Source organism: Peromyscus maniculatus, chromosome 15 (assembly GCF_049852395.1).
Source record: "Peromyscus maniculatus bairdii isolate BWxNUB_F1_BW_parent chromosome 15, HU_Pman_BW_mat_3.1, whole genome shotgun sequence".
NCBI lineage: Eukaryota > Metazoa > Chordata > Mammalia > Rodentia > Cricetidae > Peromyscus > Peromyscus maniculatus.
In genome coordinates, this window is record NC_134866.1 from 81,949,666 (window position 1) to 81,974,839 (window position 25,174).

General features: G+C 43.2%; 1 long non-coding RNA gene across 1 annotated transcript in view; it reads right to left on the minus strand.

Moving 5' to 3' along the window:
* The window catches only part of LOC121822838 (uncharacterized), a 144,311-nt gene that overhangs the window by 72,348 nt on the left and 46,789 nt on the right, over window positions 1-25,174 (minus strand). Inside the window, exon 3 of the long non-coding RNA XR_013044840.1 lies at window positions 18,880-19,013. This is a non-coding gene — a long non-coding RNA (uncharacterized LOC121822838). The remainder of the gene's footprint in view (window positions 1-18,879; window positions 19,014-25,174) is intronic.

The following is a 25,174-nucleotide window of genomic DNA, read 5'->3' on the forward strand; positions in this document are numbered from 1 at the left end:
CTTCTTTAAAAGTCTGGTAGAATTTTGTAGTAAAACTATCTGGTCCTAGGCTTAAGAAAACTACATTTAAACTAATATTTAAAAGATGTGTTCCCTAATTCTCCCCAAAAGATGACTGTGAGGAACAAAGTTTGGGTTTATGAAAGAGAAAAGTGTTTGAGGCATCTCTTTATCAGCAATTATGTATTAGTGGGCTATGATTTCCTAAACCAGTACCATTCCTTTTTTTAATAAAATCAAGTGTGATTGATGACTCTAGGATGACCCTGTGATTTCTGACACCTGAAGTTCACAGCTTGGAGTAGCCCTCTTCTCTTGACAATGATGGGGTCCATTATTTTTTTCTAACTCAACAGAATATAGTAAAATATCATAATCACTCCTGAGATGTATTGTGTTAAAGCCTTCATATTGCTAGCCCAATGGCCTATGTTGCAAGATAATGAGGAAAACCTCTGGGAATTGAGGGTGGCCTGCAACTGAGAGCCACAAGTAGTAGAATAAAGGAGATGATTTTGCCAAGAACTCAAGTTAACAAGAGCTCACTATTGGAGCTTCCTTCAGGCCTCTCTCCAAATGTGTGCTGTGGCCAGAGACGTCCACAGACAGTTGCATTTGCACCATCTACTGAATGGGGCCTGAATTAGGCTGCATGAAGTTTCCAAAGTTGCATGCTCCCAGTGAAAATCACCCTTCACACTGTGACTTCTCAAGCCTTCAGAGTCAGGTGCAGTCTTTGCTGCTGGCCTCCTCACTGGCCTCTCTGCTCAGTACCTTGGACCCCCCAACCCTCTCTCTGCTCCTCTACTACATAAGCCAATCCAGTTTGTTTTTCTTTCTCTTTCAAGATATATCTTTTATTAGCATGAAATAATGAGCTTCATATGACATTTAATACATATTTATCATTACATTAAGTTCATATTCATGCCTACTATTCAACCCCGTCCTGCCTTCCTTTGGTCTTCTTTCCTTTGATGTCACATATATTTTTTTCTATTTTCATCACATGTATGTATGTAAACCTAGATTCTACAGACAAGACAAGGAATGATGCTTGTCCTTTCTGAGTTTGGCTTCCTGGTTCTATCAATTTTTCTTCCAACAACATAACCCCATTTTTGGCAGCTGAATAAAAATCCAATATGCCTACATTTTCTTTATCCATTTATTTGTTGTTGGCCATTGAGGCTGCTTCCATATTTTGCCTATCATGAAGAGTGCTGCAATAAACATGGCGGTGTAAACATCTCACATAGACCAACAGAAAGCCTACTTCTAACGCGCCTTCAGGGAGCAATCCCTAGAATTCCCATGTCTGAGACATCAGTTTCAGTGTCAAAAGTCTCCGGCCTCAGGAGAGCTTTCCCCAAAGTCCCTAAAATATCCTTCTTCCAGCCCCTCCCTTCCACATGAATTTCTTCTCTTTCCTTTGGTGTTTATTTATAGGATGTCTCTACATCTTCCTCACTGTATCATAAGAAACATGAGAGCAGGAACTCATCGCTGGCACCTGCACCGATCTGAACCAGAATGTCACATGGAAAAGGTTCCATAAATGGCTCTTAATACACAGGTGTGTTAAACCATGATTACAACAGGACAGACAGGGTCTGACTTATTTTCCCCCTTTGCTCTTATTTTTCTTCGCACATTTCCCTCATAGGATCCAAATCCCGGAGCCGTTGGCAGCTAACTCAGCCCTAATTTCTTCTGTACCTGCACATGCAGCACAATGCAGGGTATTTGAAAGAGAGGAGCTGCAGAGGATGTGTTTCTGCCCTTAAGGACTCTACAAATTAACTGGGTAGGAAGATGTAGCTGCACAGACTAATCACACTTTTTCTACGAGGCTTACACTATGCTGAAATCTGGGCCAACCTTGTATGAAATCTCCTCTGAGTGCAAGTGAGAAGATTAGAGAGCTCTTTGCTGAAATGAACTTGTTTGGCAAAATGTTGCAAGGTCACTCAAAGCAGAAAGGAAGGATTTATGGAAAGAATACAAGGAAACCATCAGTACTGACCTCAACCTCTACTCAGCTGGGATCTCAGCATGTCCAATGTGCAACCAGGGATAAGATCCTTTGCCAGCCACCAGAGGATTGGATTGGTAAGAAATGCCCCAACTGCACCAAGGAAAAGCAGTGATAGTCAATGCTTGAGGATGCCAAGTGGAACAGCCTTGTTTTAGATCTAGGCCCCTTAAGTCAGTGATTCTCAACCCTTCCTGGTGCTGTGACTCTTTAATACAGTTTCTTGAGTTGTGATGACCCCCCAACCATAAAATTATTTTCATTGCTACTTCATAACTGTAATCTTGCTACTGTTATGAATTGTAATGTGGATATCTGATATGTGACCCCTGTGAAGGGGGCATTCCACTCCCAAAGGGATTACAACCCACAGGTTGAGAACCGGTGCCTTAAATCAACTTTTCAATGACTTCAGATAAATAATTTGACCTTTTAGAGCCTCTGTTTACATATCTCTAGACTGGAGATAATATACTGAACTCATGAAGTCAATGTGGAAACATATGAAATGATATGAAACACATAAAAAATACCTGGTACAAACTGTTTTGGAGATATCTAAGAGTTTGATTTATTTCCTGATTATTATCTCTATGTCCAAAGCCTTCAAGTCCTTGTTAAGCCACTGGAATGTCCAGTGTGTCTTTTCAAAGTCCTTGAGTCCATCCACTTCACAGGTTATCATAAACTGCAACCTGCCCCAGCCCCCTGATGAGCTCAAGCACAGATAAGTAGAATCCCAGAAGCACAAGGCTGGGGCTGGGACAAGTCTCCTGGGAAATACATGATTTTGTTGTTAAAAATGGGAACTCTGAGTAACGGAGCAGAATCTTCACCCAAGGAGACCCTGGGAGGTCCAGGACCAAACTAAGTCTCTTGGTAAAACATTACAGGGCATTTAAATGAATCTAAATGAAGTTTTCCCACATCATCTGGGATCACAGTACCATCTTTTTTATCATTAGTGTGGAACTCCATTCTAGAATAAAAATCATAATTTCAATCACTCTGTCTAACCCACACTGATTCCTTCCTCCAGAGCTCCCTTAGATCAGTCCTGTTTAATAGTTAGAACAAGCCATCCGCAGGTCTCCTGATGGGCTGGTTGCCTGTGGTGACATCTGCTAGCACTCAGGAGGTAAATGCAGGAAGACCACTAGTTCAAGGCCATCTCACTAAAACGAGGAAACAAAGAACCAAAACCACAGCCTGGCAGTGTGCCATCAATGAGGCCATTTCCATCATCAGAAAAGAAGTTTACTTCTTTGGGCAGTGGGATGGCTATCTCTGGGATTGTCAACTTGGCAGACTCTAGACTCCCCTAACAGGCAAACCTCTGGGCATATCTGTAAGGAGATTTTCAGATGGGATTAACTAAGGTGGGAAAACCAACCTTAACTGTGGGCAGCAGCAATTCCTGGGCTGAGACCTGGGACTGAATAAAAAGGAGGGGGCTATCTAAGCACAGCTTTCAACCCCCCCCTGCTCCATGACTGTGAATGCGGTGTGCTCTCGCCGCCAGGATATCTCCGCCATGATGGACTGTGTCCTCATCTGTGAGCCAAGATAAACCTTTTCTTCCTTAAGTTGCTTTCTCAAATGTTCTGTCACAGCGAGAAACATGATGGATATTGACAAATACAAACAATTCCCCGGAGAACATCGTTTCAGTATTTGCTTACTATGGTACTGATATGCTTGCCTTGAAATTAGATACATACATGGAAAATAAAGATCTGAAAGAATGTCCTCCGATCTCTGATGGGGGTCATTTTGAAGTAAAATTGAGGGTGACTTTAGGTTTCTACCTCATTCTCTTTAGTGCCATATGATATGTGTAATTTGTAATTAGCTGACTTTTTTTACTTTATGCTATGAAGAGACACATTTTTTGAGATGATAGAAAATGCATGTTTTATAATAAAGCTCTAGAAGTGGGTTTAGAAAGTACCAAAGAGCTTCAACTTAGGAAAGGGAGAGTTCGGTGAATACAAACTTGGAATATGGAGTGGGCTGGAAGAAGGGGCCTGACTCTGGAGGGAAAGAATGGAAGGACCCTTGGTTTGGAACACACAGCCTTCCGATGGCTTTAGGTCCCCTTTCAAAAGCTAACTGGCGAGGTGACAGCCGTTCATACAGAACAAAGTCCAGACCTCCACACCCCCTGTGAAAGGCTCTCCTCAGTAGAGACCGGAGTCCTCCATTCCACAGACTGAGCCTGCGCTTTTCAGGGCTCCAAAGATCTGCCATTCAACGTTTTCCCCTTCTGTCGCTGAACTCGGAAACATTCCTCTCTGTGGATTTTCATAAACTCCCACTGCCCAACACCAGGTGCAGACTGAAAAAAAAATCCCACTGGCCAGCCCCACACAGGGAGGCCTACTGTTCTTTCAACAGAGCCCCTCTTTCAGACCAGGAGTTCTGATCATAGCCTCTGGCACACAAGTCAGGGAATTCGCTTTCATCCACAAGAACTGCCCTGAAAATCTGTGGCAGCTGTCCCCCACCCAGACCCTGCATAGGGGCTCAGAAAGAGCAGTCTATGCAAACCTGGGCATTTGCCAGAGAGGGAGGCCGGAGGGATTCTCTGCAGATAGTAACCTTTAAATGTACAACAGTCCAGGCTCAGTTGTGCCGTTTTCCACCTACCGGAAGATTCTGTGTGGTCGCTATTATCATTTGGCAAATACCCAAAAGTGTTTGAAATGGGGACTTTGGAGTGGTGGACTTGCCCATTCCAAACACTCCTTAGAATCTATGGATTCAGTGGTTCTCAACCTTTCTAATGCTACGAGCCTTTAATACAGTTCCTCATGTTGTGGTGACTCCACAACCATAAAATTATTTTCATTGCTACTTCATAACTAATTTTGCTACTGTTAGTAATTGTAATATAAATATTTTTTTGGAGATAGAGGTTTGCCAAAGGGGTTGAGACCCACAGGTTGAGAACCACTGCATAGATCATGATGTCAGCTCTAAGTTAGAAGCTCTGGCTGATGCAAACAGGAATTCAATTCTGGTTTCAGGTCAATGCTCCAGAGCTTGTAGCATGAGCAATCATCCAATTGAATTCCATTTTACAAGCATTTATTGGGCATCTACTTTGTAATTTTACTTGCCATAGACAATCCAAACACTCACCATTGATTGGATTGGACAATCAGGATTGGTTTTCAACATTTGCCTCCAATTTCTATTGAAATGTTTCATCCTCTGTAAATGAGGGTGAGGATATCAAGCTATTACAGTCCTAATGTGAGAGCTTTCTTGGTCCAAATTGATTTGTCCCTGTGGACTCAGTTAATAGACATGGCATCCAAACTTTACATCTGAGACACAGTGACAGGGGGACTTGGGAATGGTCTCTGGAATTGTTACCAGCCTTGGTCTAACAGTTCAAAGAAGCAGTTCAAGTGACATCTTGTAAGAAAGATACCAAATGTCTGATTTATAAATGCCACATCAAGTTTATTATCTACTCTCACACTAGGGGTGACCCACTCCAATTTGGTAATTTGGAAAACAAATTATAGGCTATTTCTAAAGGTGTGTCCAGTGTGTCAGGAAATAAAAAAGGGCAGTATGATACCACATGGCTAATTATATATGAGAACTACTACAATACTAGTGGCCTCAAGAAGTACAAAAAGAAAGGGAAAAAGAGTAGTTGTAAGTACAGAGTTGCCTCAAAGAGAAGAACTATGGATTTTGGTAGACAGACCCAGATAACCCATCCTAACTCCAAAGCAATCAGATAGAGAGGAAGCTAGGAAATACTTCCAGCTTCCTCCTGCTTCCTGATTTCTTAATGGTGTCTCCCATTAGTTAGCTATCTCTGGTAGCTGGAAGAGAGAAAGCCATGAGTGGTGGGTGGGGCAAAGAGAACAAAAAAAGGTAAATCCAATCTGGTGGGTGGGGACAAGATCTAGGATATCAAGGTTTTGTGAGTGCCCCTAGGACATAAGGAACGGCATAACAAATGAATTCTTTCTTGGATGCCCAATGCAAGCATAGAATTAGGAGGCTAAAGCTTGAGCTAATTGTTGAACAGATAGAAGTTTGTTCTAGGTGGAAAGGGTAGGTACTGTGGACCAAAGAGATTCAGGATAAAAAGATTTGTGGCCAGAGTCTGGGTGTAAATAGTTGTGGTTAATACAAGAGCCTAAAAGGACACAGTGTGCAGGGCTGTGTAGTTTTTCATATGCCAGGCTGTGACACCCTAGATTTTTATGTATTTAACGAGGGATTGGTATCACAAGACTCACGTGTTAGGAAGTTTATTAGCTTTATGGAATTAATGGTGCTATGAGCTTCAAACCTTTTTATAGAAACAGGTTAAGACAAACAGATATAGATATGACAGTCAAAATAAATAAAAGAATCCCTTCTGGTCGTGATGTTCTCAAGAGTGTTGGTTTCACAATCACTAAGAGGAGTACATACATTCATCTTCTTCCATAACCCAAACAATGATTATGTTCATTCATTTCCCTGAAAGATAGTTGTCTTAGTCTATCTGTGGTGCTAGAACAGAATAGCTATAACTAAAGAATTGATCATGAAACATTTTTTTAGCTCATAGTTCTAAAGACCTGAGACGTTCCAGACCCTCCCCAACACGAATCTCTCCTGCATTGTAACATGGAGGGTGGTACCACATGGAGAAAGCGTGGGTGACAGTGAAGAGCAGACCTGTGCAGGGGTCTGAGGGTGATGGAGAAGCTGACCCGTTTTACAACCTGCTCTCAGGAGACTGAAACCAGTCCCCCAAGAAAGATAATAATCCCTTCTCAAGGTCCCATTCCCCAACCTTGCTGCACGGAGGAACTGAAGTCCAATGTAAGTTTTTATGGGGATAACCCAAACCCCAACCATACTGATAGTTCTGTCACAGAATCCGTGGATACTCTCCCTGAGAAATCTCCCATAGCTATCACCCCCTTCACCCCACCCCAACCCCAACCCCCACCTCCTCACCCCCACCCCAGCTCTCCTGCACCACTCTAAATAGCTGCCACACCACTTCACAGTCAATTACAAACACATTATCATTTTTCTCTGGGCTTGTTGTTAATTTTGATTAATTACACTGCAGACTTCTTGAATGCGCCATGCCTGATCCTGCTGTGTGCCCCGCCCCTCCCCCACCTCCCTCACCTCCAGTGCTAAGGACACTAGAAGAACACAGACAGGATTTGTTTTCTCAGGATTATGTGACCATTCTCTACCCAGGAAACAATTGATGCTTTGGTAAGAGAGTTTCATTGCAATTCACTGGAGTCTTTTAAGTGTCCATATGCTTTCTGTCCCCAAGGCAAGTATTTATTTAATCAGATAAAAAGTAGTTTCGAGCACCTCTAAGGTAAAGGGACTACCTTATATCATTAATAAAATAACTTAATCTGGAGACTAAAGCTTTAGAAAATCTGTTCTAATACATTCGTGGCTGCATTACCCTTTTTAAATAATAGCTCCAATTTTGTGGAGACCTTCAAAGCCTAGTCAAAGATGGAATACTGTAGGAGGCCCCAAAGAGAGGTATTTTGGGCTAGTGAAGCACTCATTACATTATACTAACTGCAACATGCAAGGCTACTAAAAGCCTGAGTTTGGGGGTATAAACCCCTACTCTTCTTTTAAAGCCTTACCCAAGAGTGGGGACACTCTGAGTGAGTCCGTGAGTCATCGTAGTAACCCCAAACACAGTGTCCCTACAGCCTGCCCTCGTCTCGGCTCTTGAGGGTAACCTGGGGGTTTTGTTAGATGGCCTGCAAGCCCATCACAAGTCTACTGAGTCGCAGCCTCTGGACCAGATGCTGAAGCAGTCAGTTGCTATCACTCTTCTGAGCTTACATATAATGGTGAGAACCTCTGCCGCAGCTCTTTGGACCACTGTTAGTCTAATCTTGCTATTTCATATATGCATGTGCCTGTTGGGTTTTTTTAAACAGGCCCTCACTAGGCAACCCATGCTAACCTCCAAGTGATTGTCCTCCAGTCTTAACCTCTGATTTCTGGGGTAACCCACATCTGGGCCCACCACCATTTTCAGTAGATCTGGAAATTCTTTGACCAGGAGCCGTATACAGATGTCCATGTTTCCCAAGTGTGGCCTGCCTTCAGGAGTCCAGTAGAGTCTCATTCACTGTTACCTATTCTCACAGCTGTAAGAGTTTCCTGTGTATCACCATATTCAAATTCCCACCCCTAGAATCTAACCAACACATCCTAAGGATCACATCACTGTGGGCCACAGCAACTGGCATAGCGTTATTTTCAATGAATTCCATTAGTCAGGCAGACAGAGAGCATGCCCAGAGTGAAGCAGAAGGGAAAGACTGAGAGATCATCTCTCACTGAAGGGAACAGTGAAGCAGGTCTAGCCAACTTCAATCTTTCACCTAGCACCTGCCAACGCCTATGAGAAGCAGGCTGTGTACAAGTTTTTACTTGGCTTTATGGTTCTTTCAAAGAATCAAAGGAGCCGATCATGTAAAGAATTCAAAAGACATAGAAAAAGGTATACAACAGAGGAAGGAAATCCCAAGTGCCTGTGGTTCTTCATATGCTCAGTGCACAGGTAGCTTGGCCACAGAGTTTCTGAGATTCCTATACATGCCATTGCGGCCTTTACAGGGTCCTTTCCCAGAAGGCAAGTGACATGCCAATAGCGGTGAGTGAAAGGGCCAAAACTCTCTATTAGTCTCAGGACAGAGTCAGAGACTGGAGCTGAAAACAGATTAAAAAAGCCCTATGTGCTGGGCAGTGGTGGCACACGCCTTTAATCCCAGCACTTGGGAGGGAGAGGCAATCGGATCTCTGTGAGTTCAAGGTCAGCCTGGTCTACAGAGCAAGTTCCAGGACAGGCTCCAAAGCTACACAGAGACCTTGTCTTGAAAAAACAAAACAAACAAAAAAAGCTCTATGCAAAGTAGGTTCCCCATGACTCAGTAGAGGGCCTACGCCCACTGGCATATGGGCAGCCCAAGTTGGACTTAGTGGGCTAAAATTAAATAATTAATAAAAAATATAAAAGGTGGGCATGAGGTTAGGCGATGTGGTGAGGGGATTTAAGAGGAGTCAGAGGGTGAAGTGAAGGGGTGGATATCATTGTGGCACACTGTATATTCACAGGAAATAAAAATAAACATTTGTAAAAGTCTCAGGAAACAGTTCCAGGACATTTAGCCCCCAAATCTTTCACTCTAGGGATTGTTATAGTTTGTTGGAATTTGCAATTCCGGATGCCTTGTGATCAGAAATCTCAGTTTTTCTCTCTTCACCCCCTCTCTGTGTCTGTGTCTCCCTGCCACATATTTCCTATCTCTCCCCCTCTGTCTCTCTCTTCATCTAAAACTCTGTGTCCTTCTCTCTCCCACTCTCTCCTCTCTCCTCTCTCCTCTTTCCTCTCTCCTCTCTCCTCTCTCTCTCTCTCTCTCTCTCTCTCTCTCTCTCTCTCTCACACACACACACACACACACACACACACACACACACACACACAGAGGTTATCTTATCAAACAAGTCTTTACTTAAACACGTGTTTAACTAATTCATCTGGTCTTTTCAGCATCTCCTTGATTCTATGCCTGGGCAAAGTGCATACCTTAGCAAACAGACACAGAATGAACCGAGCTGGTCAACTATTAGGTAGTCAGAAATGAAGACTTGACTTGGTCAACACATAAACCAAATAAGCAGTCCTTGGAAGGCTGAGTTAAAATGGTATTTCAGCTTAAAAAAAGCCCTTTTGTTGAGCTTGAAAATTCTTGGCTAATGGGGTAGAAGTCATAAAGTGCTTTATGAGTCATGAGAAGGTCAAAGATCACCTTTTAACTTTTCAAACTGGCCCTGGCTACTTACTATTATGGTAGCTTTTCTCCCCCACCCCCCTTCCCCCCCCTCCCCATCAGACACATCATCTATGTCGACTTGACAGTGGATCTGTAATGAATTTGGATTCAGTTCAAGGAATACACAGGAGACTTCAGCTCCCAGAGCAGGCTGCTCAGTAGGAGGGACAGAGAAAAGAAAATACCCGGGGGCGGTTCTGCATTTCCAAAAGATTAAAAATAATTAAACAATAAGATATTCAACTTGGATTGTTGAAGACAGTGATTAATGGCTCTTCTCCCTCTAAGGATGCCCTCCTCTGAGCTAGCCTGACCTACTGCCATTTCAAAGGAGATGTTGGTTAACACTTTGTTTCATTTCTTGTACTCAAGTAAATCAGGGTTGTTATGGCCTTGACATTCAGACCAACCAGCTGCCTCCCTCTCTCCTCTCTTGAAATAATCGAGGGTGAAAGGAAGGAGGCCTTTTCAAAGGCATTGGTGCTTAGCTGAGTAATTATCCATCTAGCCAAGTCAACAGAGGTGGGAGGGTATGTTACTGCTAAAAGAGGGGAGCCAGAGCAGGAGTGTCTCTTCCCTGGGGTGTAGGACACTCACAGGTACCCAGCTGGCTGACTGGAGAAATTGTGAAGACCATTCCTTTCACTTGAAAAAGTAAAAAAGTAACAACTTCTCATGGCAGCACAGACCAAAGTTAAACATATGCTGTTGCCATTACTATTCCCAGAGGAGACTTCAGACTTCAAATTCTCACTCAGCATCATTTGGATCTCCTACACTGGGCCAGGCTCTCCGTTCTATCTTGGAAGGCATTACAATGGAGTTGACTCTAGAAGCAGCTGTGGCAGACATTAGAAATGCATTTGTCCAACACCTGGTCGGCAGCCATTTTGTCCCGGTAGTGCATGCAGGAAATACCAGCTGAGTGGATAATAAAACAACAGCCACACTGAGGCCCTTCAGCTTTAATGGGGCAGTGCCCTGGCGATGCCCGTTGAAGACAGGGTGAATAGCCTTGGTCCTTTAACTTAAACTGCAGACATATGACAAAAGCGTGGCTTTTAGAGCCCATGTGTCTGTCCTGTCCTTGTGGTCAGAGAGTGAGCTTTCTGTGGTAGAAATTCACCAAATTAATTCATACAAGAAAGATTTCCTAAAACCTATGGAGATTGCAAACTCGTTTTCCCAAGTTCATAGATTGGATTTAAAATAAGCCTTGGCCTTTGCACTATGATGAGCTTCACAATAAATTTAGAAAACTTTCCTGTATAGTCTTGGTGATTTCTCCAAAGGAATTTTGGAGATTTTATAGGGTGAAGAAACCATGAAGTAAAACTATATGTCTTGCTCTGTGGTCCTATCCATGGAGCCAATACAAAAAATAAGGGTTCATTCTTAATCAAATCACCTTGGCAATATTTTCTTTATTCTCCTAAACTAGAGAACTTTGAACAGGTAGAAATGAAGAAATATTTGTGTGTGTGTGTGTGTGTGTGTGTGTGTATTTAGATAGATAGATAGATAGATAGATAGATAGATAGATAGATAGATAGATAGAGACTTCTTTTAAGTTGCTATTAATGATAAATGTAGTTACTGTATGAAGTGGACCTTGGCCTCTAAGCATCCCTTCTTGGATGTACCTCCCTAGTGCACAGACTGAAGTCTCCATCCTTACATGAGGGAGACAACCCTACAGCTCAAGGAATGACCCCTGAAACCACAGACATGATCTTCATCATTGATGATGGCAAAGATCCTACTGGGAATAGTCTATTAGCCATGCAGGCACTGGGCTGAGTATCTCTCAAGAGCACTATCATTAGTAAAACAAACTGCATCTCTACAGACACGGATCAAACTGCTATTTAAAAAAATGTTCTTTGTTTGTATACCAAGTACCTGTTTGTTGGGCCTCACCACAGCTTACCCAAGTTTTGAAACAGAGCTAGTGGATCAATGAGGGAAAATTGGCAGCTTCTCCAACAAACAAGCTGAAACTACAATGGCTGAATACAATCAATGTCCATTTCCCACTTAGTCTTTGAGGGCTGGCGACTTATGCATAGCTCTCCTTCATATGATGACTCAGGGATTTGGGGGTCTAACTATAGTTTGCGCCCTTATCATTTACAACACATAGCCTCTTTATCTATGTAAAATGAAAAGAAAGAGCCAAGAAATATGCTTAGAGAAGCCAGTGGCATGTAACCTATTGGCTTTCATTCCATTGGCCAGCATGAACACATATTTGTAATCTTACAGCATAGAAAGCTTAAAAGAAAAAAGCCAGAGTCCCAGTGTTTCTAGAAAGAGAAATAAGACTGGGGAGAGCTCCTTCCACACTACTAAGAGACTTGAGCCTTATGATAATAGTCCACTGGATGGAAGGGAAAATGTTTAACCTTATTTTCTGAGACAGGGTCTCTCACTGAACCTGGAATCCACCAATTAGGCAAAACAAAATGGCCAACAATCCTCTTGTCTCCCCTCCGCAGGGTGATGATTAAAGGAACATTATCACCAGCCCCGGTAGGCAGATGGTCCTGTGCAATGCTTCCTGTGCTAGACCAGAAAGGAGACAGAGGGTAGCGTAGTGGCTCAAAGAGAAAATTCAGAAGTCACGTGGCCTCAACAGTTCTTAATCCAGTGCTGCTATTAATTAGATATGTAGAGTTGGGCAAAATACCCTATTCCTTTGAAAGTTTCATATCTGTGAAATGAAGATGAAAATGTCTGTTTTACAGAAGGTTTATGTAAGATAAAATATTTGAGGCACTTGTGTGCTTTGGAGCCTGAAAGAGGAGATTGAGAACATTTGGAAGGACTAAAGTTCTTTGATAGCAGGTACTAGTAATATATATAGCCTGGGAGCCTTAGGAAAGCACCCCAAACTTAGACCCAGAATCCCCAAGATTTTAAGTGATAACAGCCTGTGAGATGCCAAATGAACTGTTACAGATATAGATAAATCTCTCTTGACCTCAAGGAGGGAGAAAACTGAACCAGAGAGGCTGCAATAAGGGAGCGAGTCTACTGGGAAGCCTGGGTGCCTTCTCTGCTCCCTCTGTTTAGATTTCCTCCTACTGAGTCATTTTGTTCATTCCTACAACTAACATTCTTTACTTGGTCATTGTAGAAAATGACCATTACCAGTGTTTCCTGTCCTTTTCAAAGAAAGTCATCTAAGCCAAAGATGTTCCACTTTACATTTCTAGGAAAGAACTCTATTGACCCACTTTGGTGATATGCCATTCTTGGTCCATTTGGTCAGTCAGGTAGGTTCATGTTATAGAACTATGACTTCTATAATCCTTGGGATGGAGAAGGCGATGGTTCTCAACACAGAAAGGGCCTTCATGGACCCCCTTCTTCAGGACTTGATCTCATATTGTCTTCTGACATTTTGTTGTTTTGTTGACACAGGGTGTCACCACGTATCCCAAAACTGCTCCCAAACACACTATGTAGCCCAGGCTGGTCTTGAACATGTGATCTTCTTGACTCTGTCTCTCACTTGTGTAATTATAAACATGTACCACCATGCCCAGTCATGACAGTTTTTATATTATCATTTTTTATTGCCATTTATCTTAGTTGTTCAAATGCTCATAACATTTCTCCCTAATTAATTAGATTCTAAAGTAAGTTAAAGGTAAGGGCTGTGGGTTGTATTTTCTTTCTGTTCCACAATGTTAGTAAAGTGGCATATACCAGACAGAAAATATTTATTAAATGAGTGAACAAATATTTAACCCCAGGGGACTGGCTCTTGCCAACTCAATGACTTCAAAGGGCTATTGTGATACTTGTGCATTCCTAACTTCTGCAAAGATGGCAGTTGAGTCATGAAAAGATGATACAGAGGGAGTCTGATGCTTCATAGTTGGTTTATTTTTAGCCCTCCTCACACCATGACTTACTGGTGCTTTCAAAAGTCAACTTATTACCAATGGCTAGTCCCTTGCTTCTCAGCCTTGAAAGTTCAGCTTCTCTGAGTCCTTGAATTCTCACTTGCTCTGTCACCGTTCATTCTCGATCCTGGACCTCAATGGAGACAGCAGAGAAGTTTTTATCTAATGTCACCACTGCTCATGTGCACAGGAACTACACTTTACGTGTACTCCTCACTACAGTTTTCATTCTTAAATCTTCACTCCTCCTCATTCATCTATCTATTCTTAGTTTGGGAAGCATATTCACCTGCCCATCATGTCTTCCGTGCACAGAGCCCTGATTGATTATACAGTGATGACTGTACCCAGTGTCTCCCACCCAGGGATGAAGTAGACAGGCCAGAGAGCATTTAGCCAAGACACTCACAGAGTCGCTATTTCCATATCTGTGGTTCTGTACATAACATTTGGCAAATGAGTAAACTTTTTAAAAATCCCCTTTTTCTTTGATTTTCTCTTTTTTTCTCCCCTACTTCTTACTTCCTTCTTTCCCTCCTTCCCTTCCTCTCTCTCCCTTCCCCCTTCTTGTCCTTTTCCTTACCAGCTTTATTCTCTCTGACCAGCATTCAGTTCGCAAAGGACGTAGCAGTGAGAGGGAGCTCTCCGCAGGTCCAGTGAAGATGATGAGCAACGAGACACAGCGGCCATCTCGACCATTCACAAAGCAGGGACACACACTAATCTCACTCCCTCTCTCCGTGCAGCAAGTACCTGGACACGATCAGTGCCCACAAAGGGGAAAATTGCTCTGCCTATAGAAAGAGAGTAACCGGGCCTTTTTCTTAAGCCATTTCACAGATATTTCTAAGAAAATGCAGAAAAGAAAGCATGGTCCGTTGTCAACCCCATCTGCCCCCAAAGAACTGGGAGGAGATGTCTTGGGAAACTCAAGATGATACCCTCCGGATCAAGTGGAAGATAGGGATAAACACCAACCGTGGTTCTACAAAGCTACGCAAATATTTCTTCCTCTACTCCTTTTTCCAAACAGGACAGTGAGAGAGACAACCAATGAACCAAAACAAGGGAGCCCTCTGAATGTAAATGAAAGACACAGAAGAGTCCAGTGGGAGGGGTACCCCAGCTTTGGGGATGTCATTCTCCGGCTCCTGGTAGGTGGAGACACAAACTTTGTTCTAGCGGTTACTGTAGGTCTCAGAAGACTGAAGATTAGCAGGCTTTGTGAGAAAATTCTGTTCCATTATTTAATCAGAGTTAAGAGTCACACAGTCTGTGGGACTGGGCCTGCAAGCAGACCTGTCCTCTCCAGGGGCCCTTTCTAAAGAAAGCATCGCTGTGTATATTAAGCCTAATGAGCTTCATCTGATTTCATTTTGGGTGGTACTGAACTTTATTCTGTTTTTTTTTTTTTTTTAACCGACTTGGGAAAATTTCAGTGATGGCATTATGGTTTACCCAGGGATGCTCACTTTCCTGTGCCCATCCCACCTTCCTAGAATGTTCAGTTCTTTTTATTGAGTTCCATTCTTGAAGTTGCTTCTTCAAAGAAACATAGGTTCATTGTTATACCTTCATATGTTCAGTCTCTGCCAATTATGTGGTAACAAATTGCAACTGTCTCAGAGATTTTTTTTCATTCCTTTCCTTTCTAGGGCCATATAACATAAGTCTGAGGTGGATCACTATCAGATTACAATGAGGACATGACTGATGTGTCTACATTTAGGCACCAATCCCACCAAGACTGTGGCTTGACAGTAGCCAAGTATGTCGTAAGAGTTTCGGACAAATTTAATTCTGGTAATTTAGGTCATAGGCCTATTAGAAATAATCTATAAGCAGTTTTCAAAAGAATTTTATTAAGTTTAAATGAGTGCATTTATTAAGTTTAAGGCATACTGCATTATATAGATCCCTGCTAATAATCCAGCAAATAAAAGCTTCTATGGGAGGTAAGGTAAACTTATTTCTTGTAGCTATCAAGACTAAAGCCCATATCAACAGATAGTAAAGGCCTTAGTTTGTATTCAAATACCATTTATAAGTGGTTTCATTCACACTTGCAACCTAACTTGTTACACTTTGAAAATTAATGTTTAAAAATGCTCAGTTCTTATATCTGAATTATGAAAGCAAAGAACATGGCCTTTCCCCCCATAGTGTTACAGTTTTGACATGAAGGGTCCCTGACAGTCAGTGGGCTTATGGATTGAAAGCTTGTCCCCTAGTACAATGTTCTGAGGTGGGCTTTAGGGAAGTGACTGGATCACCAGGGCATCTGAGTCTATGAGTTCACCCACTGATGGATTCAAACTTTAAGTGAAGTACTGGGAGGTAGTGGAACTGTGGGGCCTAGATGGGGATGCTGATGATGCCTAGAAGTCCTGCCTCTACTACGGAATGTACCACTCAGCTTAGGTCTACAAGCCCTCGGCTCTTTTTAATAGTTCTTTTTCCATTCTGGATACTAGACAGACAAATTCTAACTTTATAACTTCCCAGCTCTGGGGCCTCAGACAGGTCACCTCTTTCTATGCCTCGGTCTCCCCATCTGTCCATGAAGCTATAAAAGCACTAACTCCTAGAGTTGTTGTAAGGGTTGGCGAAGTACACCCAAAGTACAGCATACTGTGCTCAGTCTGCAGCGTGAGCCCAGCAATCATTAGCAGCTGTCATAACAATCAATGTGCATCTGGGAGAGAGCCTTGTCTCTTTGAGGGAATAATGATGAAAATCGTATATTCCCTCATTCTGACATGAAGCAGCTACTGATGGAAATAGAGAATCCATCAGGCCTAAAATCCACCCTCTTTGGTTTCCTTGTACTTAGACTGTAACTTTGCATATAGGGTTGGGATAGGGCGGTGTTCCCATTTATAGCACAGTCTTCCATTAGTCGAGGCAGCTTGGATATCCAGTAGTTTCACGACTACTGTGAAAGCCTCTATCTGTTTCCCCTCTGAAGTGGCTCTTCTACCTGTCCCATCTGCTTCCTCGTTTTTCCCAAAGAGGACTGGTGACCTCTCCCTCACCTCCCTGGCTAAGGCTCATGAAGACAGAAAATATCCAACAGACTCAAGAATGGGCTTAGGCCAGGTGGTGGTGGCGCATGCCTTTAATCCCAGGACTCGGGAGGCAGAGGCTGGGGGATGTCTGTGAGTTTTAGGCCGGCCTTGTCTGCAAAGCAAGTTCTAGGGCAGGCTCCAAAGCTATACAGAGAAACCCTATCTCAAAAAACAAACAAACAAATAAAGTATGGGCTTTGAAAAACTTATATTCTAGAAATTTCCATTGCTGTGACATTTTTTTAGACAAAATACTTAAATATTTGATATTTCAAGAAATAAGCAAAGAAAGTAGATTCTTGTGTTTATCCAAAGGCAGGAAGGTTAGGTTCAGGGAGGTCTGGAAGTTCTGCCTTTGTAAAGCACATGAGGTTCCCTCTAAATGGCCTTTCTAGGATCATTCACCTGTTGTAACTTCCCTTACACAATCTATACAAACCACATGGTCCTGCCTCCCAAAGGCTTGTGTCCCCAACCATCCTTCCAGCCTTAGTCACACCTGTCTCCAGAATGGCCTGCCTTTATGCCCCCTCCCCTAATAAAAATCCTCTTCTCAAACACATCTTCCAACAATAGATCTAGAGTCAGCAGACTCTGGGTCTGAGTACCGTCTCTGTTGCTTGCTTGTTCTACAACATTGGGCACTAATTTTCAGTTTTCTTCTCACATGCAGCCCAAAGAGCTCATATTATCCCTCCTCTTTAATGGTTGTCTTTTGGGAAAGCTCTCATACATTTTGGTCAATCAGTTTTTCCCAAACAGTCCTGACTGAACCCAAAGTTTTACAACTCTTTTTCCTCTCCAGATTATAATGGTCATTTTATTGTTGTTTGTTTGTTTGTCTTCTTCAGGAAGGGTCTTTCTGCATTGGCCAGGCTGGCTTTGAACTCATGGTCATCCTGTCTCAGCCTCCTGAATACCTGGAACTGCCCCTGTGTTCCGCCACATCAAGTTCAGTGGATTCTAAAGGCAGAGTAAGCCTTGTAGAACTCTGTCTTCCAGGTATTATATAGTAACAGCTGTGATTATCCCCAGGAGGGCTCTCACAAGATGTAGCCCCTAAAGATCCTCTTACAAATATAAGGACAGGCTTAGGAGAACATACAAGAGGCTCTTCGATCAGGAGACAGCAAAGTAGTCACAGGAGGCCCAGCTCCTCTCTCAGGATATATATAAGCCATAAATTGCTGGAGGGCTTTTCTTTGGTGGCGTAGCTGCCTGGAAGGTGCCCATTGTCTGATAACCCCTCACCCATGCTCCTATAACTAAGTCCAGCTAAACTCATTGTTCACCAAAGTAGACTTGGGTAGAATCATTTCTTTGGGCTGTCATTGGTGAGCTCTCTGGGTTAACCAGACATTTGCCATGTCTCCACAGAAAAACCTAATGGGACACACATACCCCTTGTGCTTTTCAAGCCCTAAACCATGGCCAAACTTTTAACTGGGTCAACTTGGTATTGACCCTCCCTTTTTTTGGCTTCTTCTGGGGAGTCATTCACTATTAATGGACTTTAAGTCCTCTTCATATCCAAGGACTGTGGGCCTCCCATGCAAATCAGAATGTTCCCTGAAAATGGATGCTTTGGTCTGCAAGGTTGGGGGTGGTTATCACCTTTTCAGGAAGCATCACTTATCAGAAAGGGGAATTCATGTAACATGTAGTACCAAGATAAAAGTATATACCTGCTGGTGCTCTGGTAGTGAGGAATTGAATTATACTCAAGAAGACAGGATAATGTGACTGGTGCAGTCCCTGCCATGGAGTTCTTTCTAGGTGATGGGACAAGTTTCCCTGGACTCATGGGGAAAGAGCACTCTTCTCTGTACTAACATAGGGATCAGTATATTCTTTGGTTAGCCCACATCCTGCTATTTGGTAGATGTTTGCTCTCTTGCAATGGAGTCTCTGCCCTTCTCATAACCCCCTCTCCTTAGATCAGCACAGTGTCTGATATATCACAGCCCCTTAATACCTGTGGTGAATGAGTTCAGAGAAAAATGTACCTGAAATAAGATTGGGAAGTCTTCCTTGGAAAACAGCTGTGTCAGCACATCTGTAGTCCGTGTTCTTTCTCAGCTGTCCTGTGCCAGGTGAAAGGTGTTTATTTTTGGAGTCTCTAATGGCAAAGTCCTGCATCCTAAACAAGACAGACACTCCGTGGGTATTTGTTGATGGTGATAATAATTAGGTTAATGCTTCCTTAATTATTCTACTTACCACACAATGTTAGGTACTATCATTAACTCAAGTCCCTAACGCCTACTCTTCAAATAAACAAACAAAAATGCTCACAGCATCTTATTGCTGAGGCCACTAAATAATTAGTCACATTGCCTGGCTTGCAAGTAAATCTGTACCCCAACCGCCAAGAGCACTGTGTTGACTTTCATTTGCAGCCCAACCACCAATGCAAGAATTACTTCACCACATCCACACAGACATCTGAAATCAGATAACTACATGAAAACTTGAGAGGCAGCAGACCAGTGTTCCCAACCACAGTTCAGCAGAATCACTCACAGTACAGATTCACACACACACACACACACACACACACACACACACACACACACACACACACTGGCATGCATGAATGTGCATGTATATATACATACATACACACACATATACGTACATACATATTTCTGCCCAGGCTTTATTCAATGTTCAGGACATGAGCTTGGGATTGCATCTTTTAGTTTTGTTAGTTTTAATACCACATCAGACTCGAGGGAGTGGAATCGAGTTGGAAATTCTGACCCATATTATCATAAGGGCTCCAGACCATTCTAAGTCAATTGGTGGTTGTGTTACAAGAAGTACGTGAGTAAATGAAGAGGAAGACCATTTAGGAGAGTGGTGTTGTAGGGGCCTGTCAAGTAGAGAGAGATGACAGGCAGAGACAAATGTTGAGTGGTAGAGGGGACAGGGACATGCCTCTTCTGACGAACTCAGCAAATCTTTCAGGAACATGGGATGTGACATAAATAATGAAGGAAAAGGCAATTCTACAAACAGGGCTTTGGAGCAAGGAGAAGAAAGTGGACATGGAGACATCATTATGCCCGATGGGGGTTATTTCAGAGCCACAGTGACCCCAGCCGGGATGCACAAACTCATGGTACTGAATATTTGCCATAGCATCACTACACCTGTGTATGGAAGGGGGGGGGGGGCAGAAAATTTGACTTGTCCCCTAGGCCGTTGATCTGTGTAGACAGAGGATGAGTCTGTGGGGACACAGCCAACTCCCCTGAGAATGTTCTCCACATTCAGTCAGAATCAGGAACCTAAGTGTAAATAAAAGCAGCCCCATAACACAGTGGAAGGGCCCAGAAGGTGGGCAAAGGTCAGCTCCAGATGGTCTCGTGAAACACAGGACTGGAGAGCATCTCTAGAAGGAAAAAGAAGGCTCTTCTATATGGGACTGAGATTCTGGGGCTTGGTGGGATGGCTCAGTGGATAGAGACAATTGTCAAGCAAGCCAGCCAAGCCAAGTTTCATCCCTGGAACCCACATAATGGAAGGAGAGGAATGATTCCTGACTCAACAACTCATCTTCCAACCTCTCAGTACTTATGCTAAGATACGCACATGTACACACATACACGCACACACACACACACACACACAGAGAGAGAGAGAGAGAGAGAGAGAGAGAGAGAGAGACAGAGACAGAGACAGAGACAGAGAAAGAGAATGTGTTTTTTGAGGAGATGCTACTCTGAACTTTACTGGCCCACCGGCTCTCTCAGCACTTGTTAGCTTCTATCAGCATATGTGGGAGACCTCTGGGTTGATGCTTATGAAATAACAGAAAAGTTATCAAATTGGTTTTACTCAATGACAGCACATATTACCTCTGGTTTTCTTCCCATTTTGTATATACAATGATTCAATATTCTGAGTATGGTTCACAGACCAGCAGCTTCAGTGTTACCTGGGAGTTCGTTAGGAAGGCAACATCTGGGCTGAGAAGACAGGTCAGTCAGTAAAATGCTTGCCTTGCAAGCATGATGACCTAATTCAATCCCTAGAACCCACAGAGAGAAAATGTGACTGGGCATCTCAGCACTTGGGAGGCAGAGGCAGGTTGATCTCTGTGATCTCTTTGAGGCCAGCCTGGTCTACATAATGAGTTCCAGGACAGCAAGGCTACATAGTGATACCCTGTCTCAAAAAAAGAAAGAGAAGGAGAAGAGGGGAGGGGCAGGAGGATGAGAGGAAAAGGCATGGTAGAATATGCCTGTAATCCTGAAGATACTCTCTGGTCTCCACACACGTGAGCATGCACACCTGTACACACATGCACTAGCACACATACGCATCAAAAAAGAAAGAGAAAGAAAAAACATGGAAAAAAATAGATCTCTGAATCTGCCCCAGAAAAATTACAGTAGACCTTACATTTTCACCACATCATCAGATGATTTGCATATATATGAAGGCTTAAGAAATGCTGGTATGTACATGGCTGGGAAAAATTAAAACAAGCAAACTATGACTACAGAACTCTCCATGACTCAGAATTTCCTGCCTTCCTAGACAGGTGACCTGATGGCATCCTAGAATCCCGCCAAAAAGTAAGCTATGGCTGCAGAGCAAATGACCTCCCAAGCCTACCATGGTGGTTCACAACTGTAATGCCAGCACTTGGGAAACGGTAGGAGAATTAGGAGTTCAAGGCCAATCTCAGGTACACAGAAAGTTTGAGGAAAATCTGGGCTACATGAGACCCTTTCTTAAACAAAAAGTTGATAAATAGCCCCCTTAAGTTAATAACTTAAAGAATAATAGTAAGTTCCTGAGGAGAGAATTCAGACCGGGTAGGATTTGGGCAAGCTCAGCCAATTCAGTTGGTATAACACTGGCATTGCAGGCAGGAAGATATGGGTTTGATCCCAAGAACCTAAGTAAAAGTGCCATGTGTGGTGGCGTGCTGGTCACCCCAGGTCTGGGATGGCAGAGACAGTAGTAGTCCTGGAACTCACCAGCCAACCAGTTTACTTTAACGAGTGAGCTCCAGACCAGTGAGAAACCCGGTCTCAAAGGTGTTGGCCAGTGTTCTTAAGGACAACACCCATCTCCCATACAGGCCCATCACTTGTGAAGAGGAACACACACGTGTGTGCACATCTGTCTACACATACATGTATACAAACAGGCACAAAACGAATCCTTTCAGACAGGGCATTGGATCTGACGGCTCAGGTGGAAACCTTGTAGACTGAGGGCTTGAATCACCCAGAGGCTTTAAATCATATCCGAGCCCCTGCTGCTGATTGCCATTTGCTGTTCTGTCAGCCTTGTCAGCTTGAACACCAACAATGGCATCTCTCCACGGCCTGCTCTTCCTCAGAATGTATGCCTGGGTTCCAGGTATAATCAGTAATGGGCCAGGGGAAAGAGGAAGAAAGAAAAAGAGACAGAGAGGAGACCAGAGGGGGTGGGGAGAAGAGACTGAGAGAGGGAGCGAATTAGTGAGTGGGAAGAAGGGGAAGAGAAGAGGGGAAGGAGGGATGAAGAGTGGATAGTACCACAGATAAGAAAGAAAGGGGCCAAATTCACAGCCGCATTGCCTTCTCTGACCAGCTCAGGAGGCAGCAAAGCACACTTCAAGGGAGTTACAAGATTCTGCTGAGGATGAAAAGGCAGAAGCACAGACCCCGCCACATAACAGAAGCCATGCAGCTATGAACACCTACAGACCACAGAATCCAACCGTGAGTGCTCTTTTAGGTCCAAGGTGCTTCTGGCAGGCTTCCAACTGCCACCTGCCAGGAACAAGTTCTCAGTTGGTGTCTTCCACAGGGAAACCAAACTATAGGCTATTCATGTCCACTCGGGGTATGATATTCTTGGGAATTCTTGTGTTACTTTTTTGTCCCAAGAAAAATAGCTTCCAAGCTAGTTTTACTTTCCATTCTATTTTGCCCTTTTGAATGACTCAGTTACAGTCCAGTGCCTTACACAGCATATTAAAAGTCTATGAAGCCAGGCGGCGGTGGCGCATGCCTTTAATCCCAGCACTCGGGAGGCAGAGGCAGGTGGATCTCTGTGAGTTCGAGGCCCGCCTGGGCTACAGAGTGAGTTCCAGGGCAGGCTCCAAAGCTACACAGAGAAAACCTGTCTCGAAAAACCAAAAAAAGTCTATGAGAATTAAGAGGATTTGGTAAAGATAAGGATCATCCACTGACATAAAATCCCCAATTTTTTTTTTTTTTTAGTTTCTCTCTCTGCACCTTGAAATTCATTGCTAAGAGCAAATAAAATGATCGCCACAAAAGTGTGTCCATGCACTATGATTTTGATGTCTACTTTTGGGAAATGCCTTACATCTTCAGACTAAAACTCCCCTCTGTGCGTTTTCATCCCCACAGTACAACTTTCTTGGCAAGATTGCTCTCAATCTGTTTGGTTGTTCTTATATTAGAGCAGAACCAGGAACGAGGATGGGGGAGATAGAGTCTTCTACATATGACAACATAAAAAAAAATACTAGTGTTTGTTTCTCATTAAAATGAAGTCAGAGACAAAAGCTACAATTGACTCTGGCCTATAGCCATTCATCCTAAATACTGGAGGAAGAGAAGCATACGGCAACCCAATATAGACTTGGCACAGGCTTTGGGGTTTCTAATTTTGTACAATCTTCTGTGTTCCCTCTCACCAGAAAGTCACACCCAAGCCTTGTACAGTTAGATGGCTGTTCCTGTGATGGTCCATTCTCCCCACCCATCTCCTCACTGCTATCAACACCTTGACATTCCCCTCACTTGCCTCTCCCAGAAAGACACAACAGTTTTTCAGCACATGTACACATTCGTTCACATGAACACAAACCCAGAGTCATGTGATCACCCACGTGCACACTGGTCATTACTCACAGGCAGGCAGTCACACCCAAGCATCCACATATGATGCAGCTGTTTAACTGGCTCGTCCTTCCCTGAACACCCCAGCTTTGCTCATAACCAGCTGGGGGCATCTTTTGCTTTGTTTTTTGTTCTTTTGGTTTTTTTTTTTTGAGACAGGGTTTCTCTGTGTACCCCTGGCTGTCGTGGAACTCACTATGTAGACCAGGATGGCCTCGAACTCAGAGATCCACCTGCTGCTGCCTCCCAAGTGCTGGGATTAAAGGCGTGCACCACCACAGCCCAGCCAGATATGGGGATTTTTTTTTCCTCTTGGGAGATTGATAGGGCACCGCTGTCCACTTTCAAGACACTACCTAAGCTCACCCAGGGTCCTGAATGTTTGCAATACCAGCTGCACACCACTCCACCCAGTCTCATCTGCTACTCCAGGTTCTCTATCAGACTGCAATTACAATGGACTGAAACACATGGAAGGTGATTTTTTAAAATTATTTATTTCTTAATTTATTTTGATTTGTTACTATATGTTTCTTAATTTCACACAATTTTATAGTATAAATGTCAAAGATTTAATTGTATCCTTGTCAAAGGTATGTTAAAAATCCTAATTTCTACTACTAGTGAATGTCATTATGGATATAAGCATTTTGAAATCACATCATACAAGTAGGGCCTGACTGCATGTGACTGACATCATTCTAATAGAAGAGACACAGTCTCATAGGGAGAAGAGAGGCAAAGATGAAGGAAATGCATCCACAAGCCAAGGAAGACCCAGGACTTCTAGCCACCGTAAGAAGGTTTGCAGTCCCAGAGAAGTCCCGCAGAATCCCCTAGGGAGCATGCCTGGCCACCAACACCTTAATGCGTAACTTCCAACCCACAGGTCTAAGAATCCATTTTTTTTTTTTTTTATAATTTAAGACATGCCATGTGTGAAACTGTGTTATGCCAACACTAGCAATGGCTGCAACCATATTAAGTCACTCCTAGTGAATCTCATGACTAGGAGATGAACAGAGCACTGTCAGAAAGGATGAGCATGGGAGAGGTAAGTGATCCAGGTTTAATGGTACCCGGATACTCAAATGTGGTCCTTTGTCAATCTAGACTACCTTAGTTTGGCTCATGAAACTACTTAAGAGATCATATTTGTCCCAGCTCCTCCAACAAATGTAAGGTTCAGCCATAATGATAGACAGCTCTAAAATTACAGACATTTACAACAGTTGAAGTCTCAGGCATAGATGGTGTGCTCCGTGTATTGCTGACTAAATGTTCGTTCAGGCTCTGGTGGATGTCCTAGATTTCCACAAGTATAACCACTGCTATAGCTGATACTGTGTCTAGAGCACCCTTATGCTATTGGTGTATGTCAACTCATTGGAAAAAGAATCCAGATGAGGAAGGAAAAGGACTT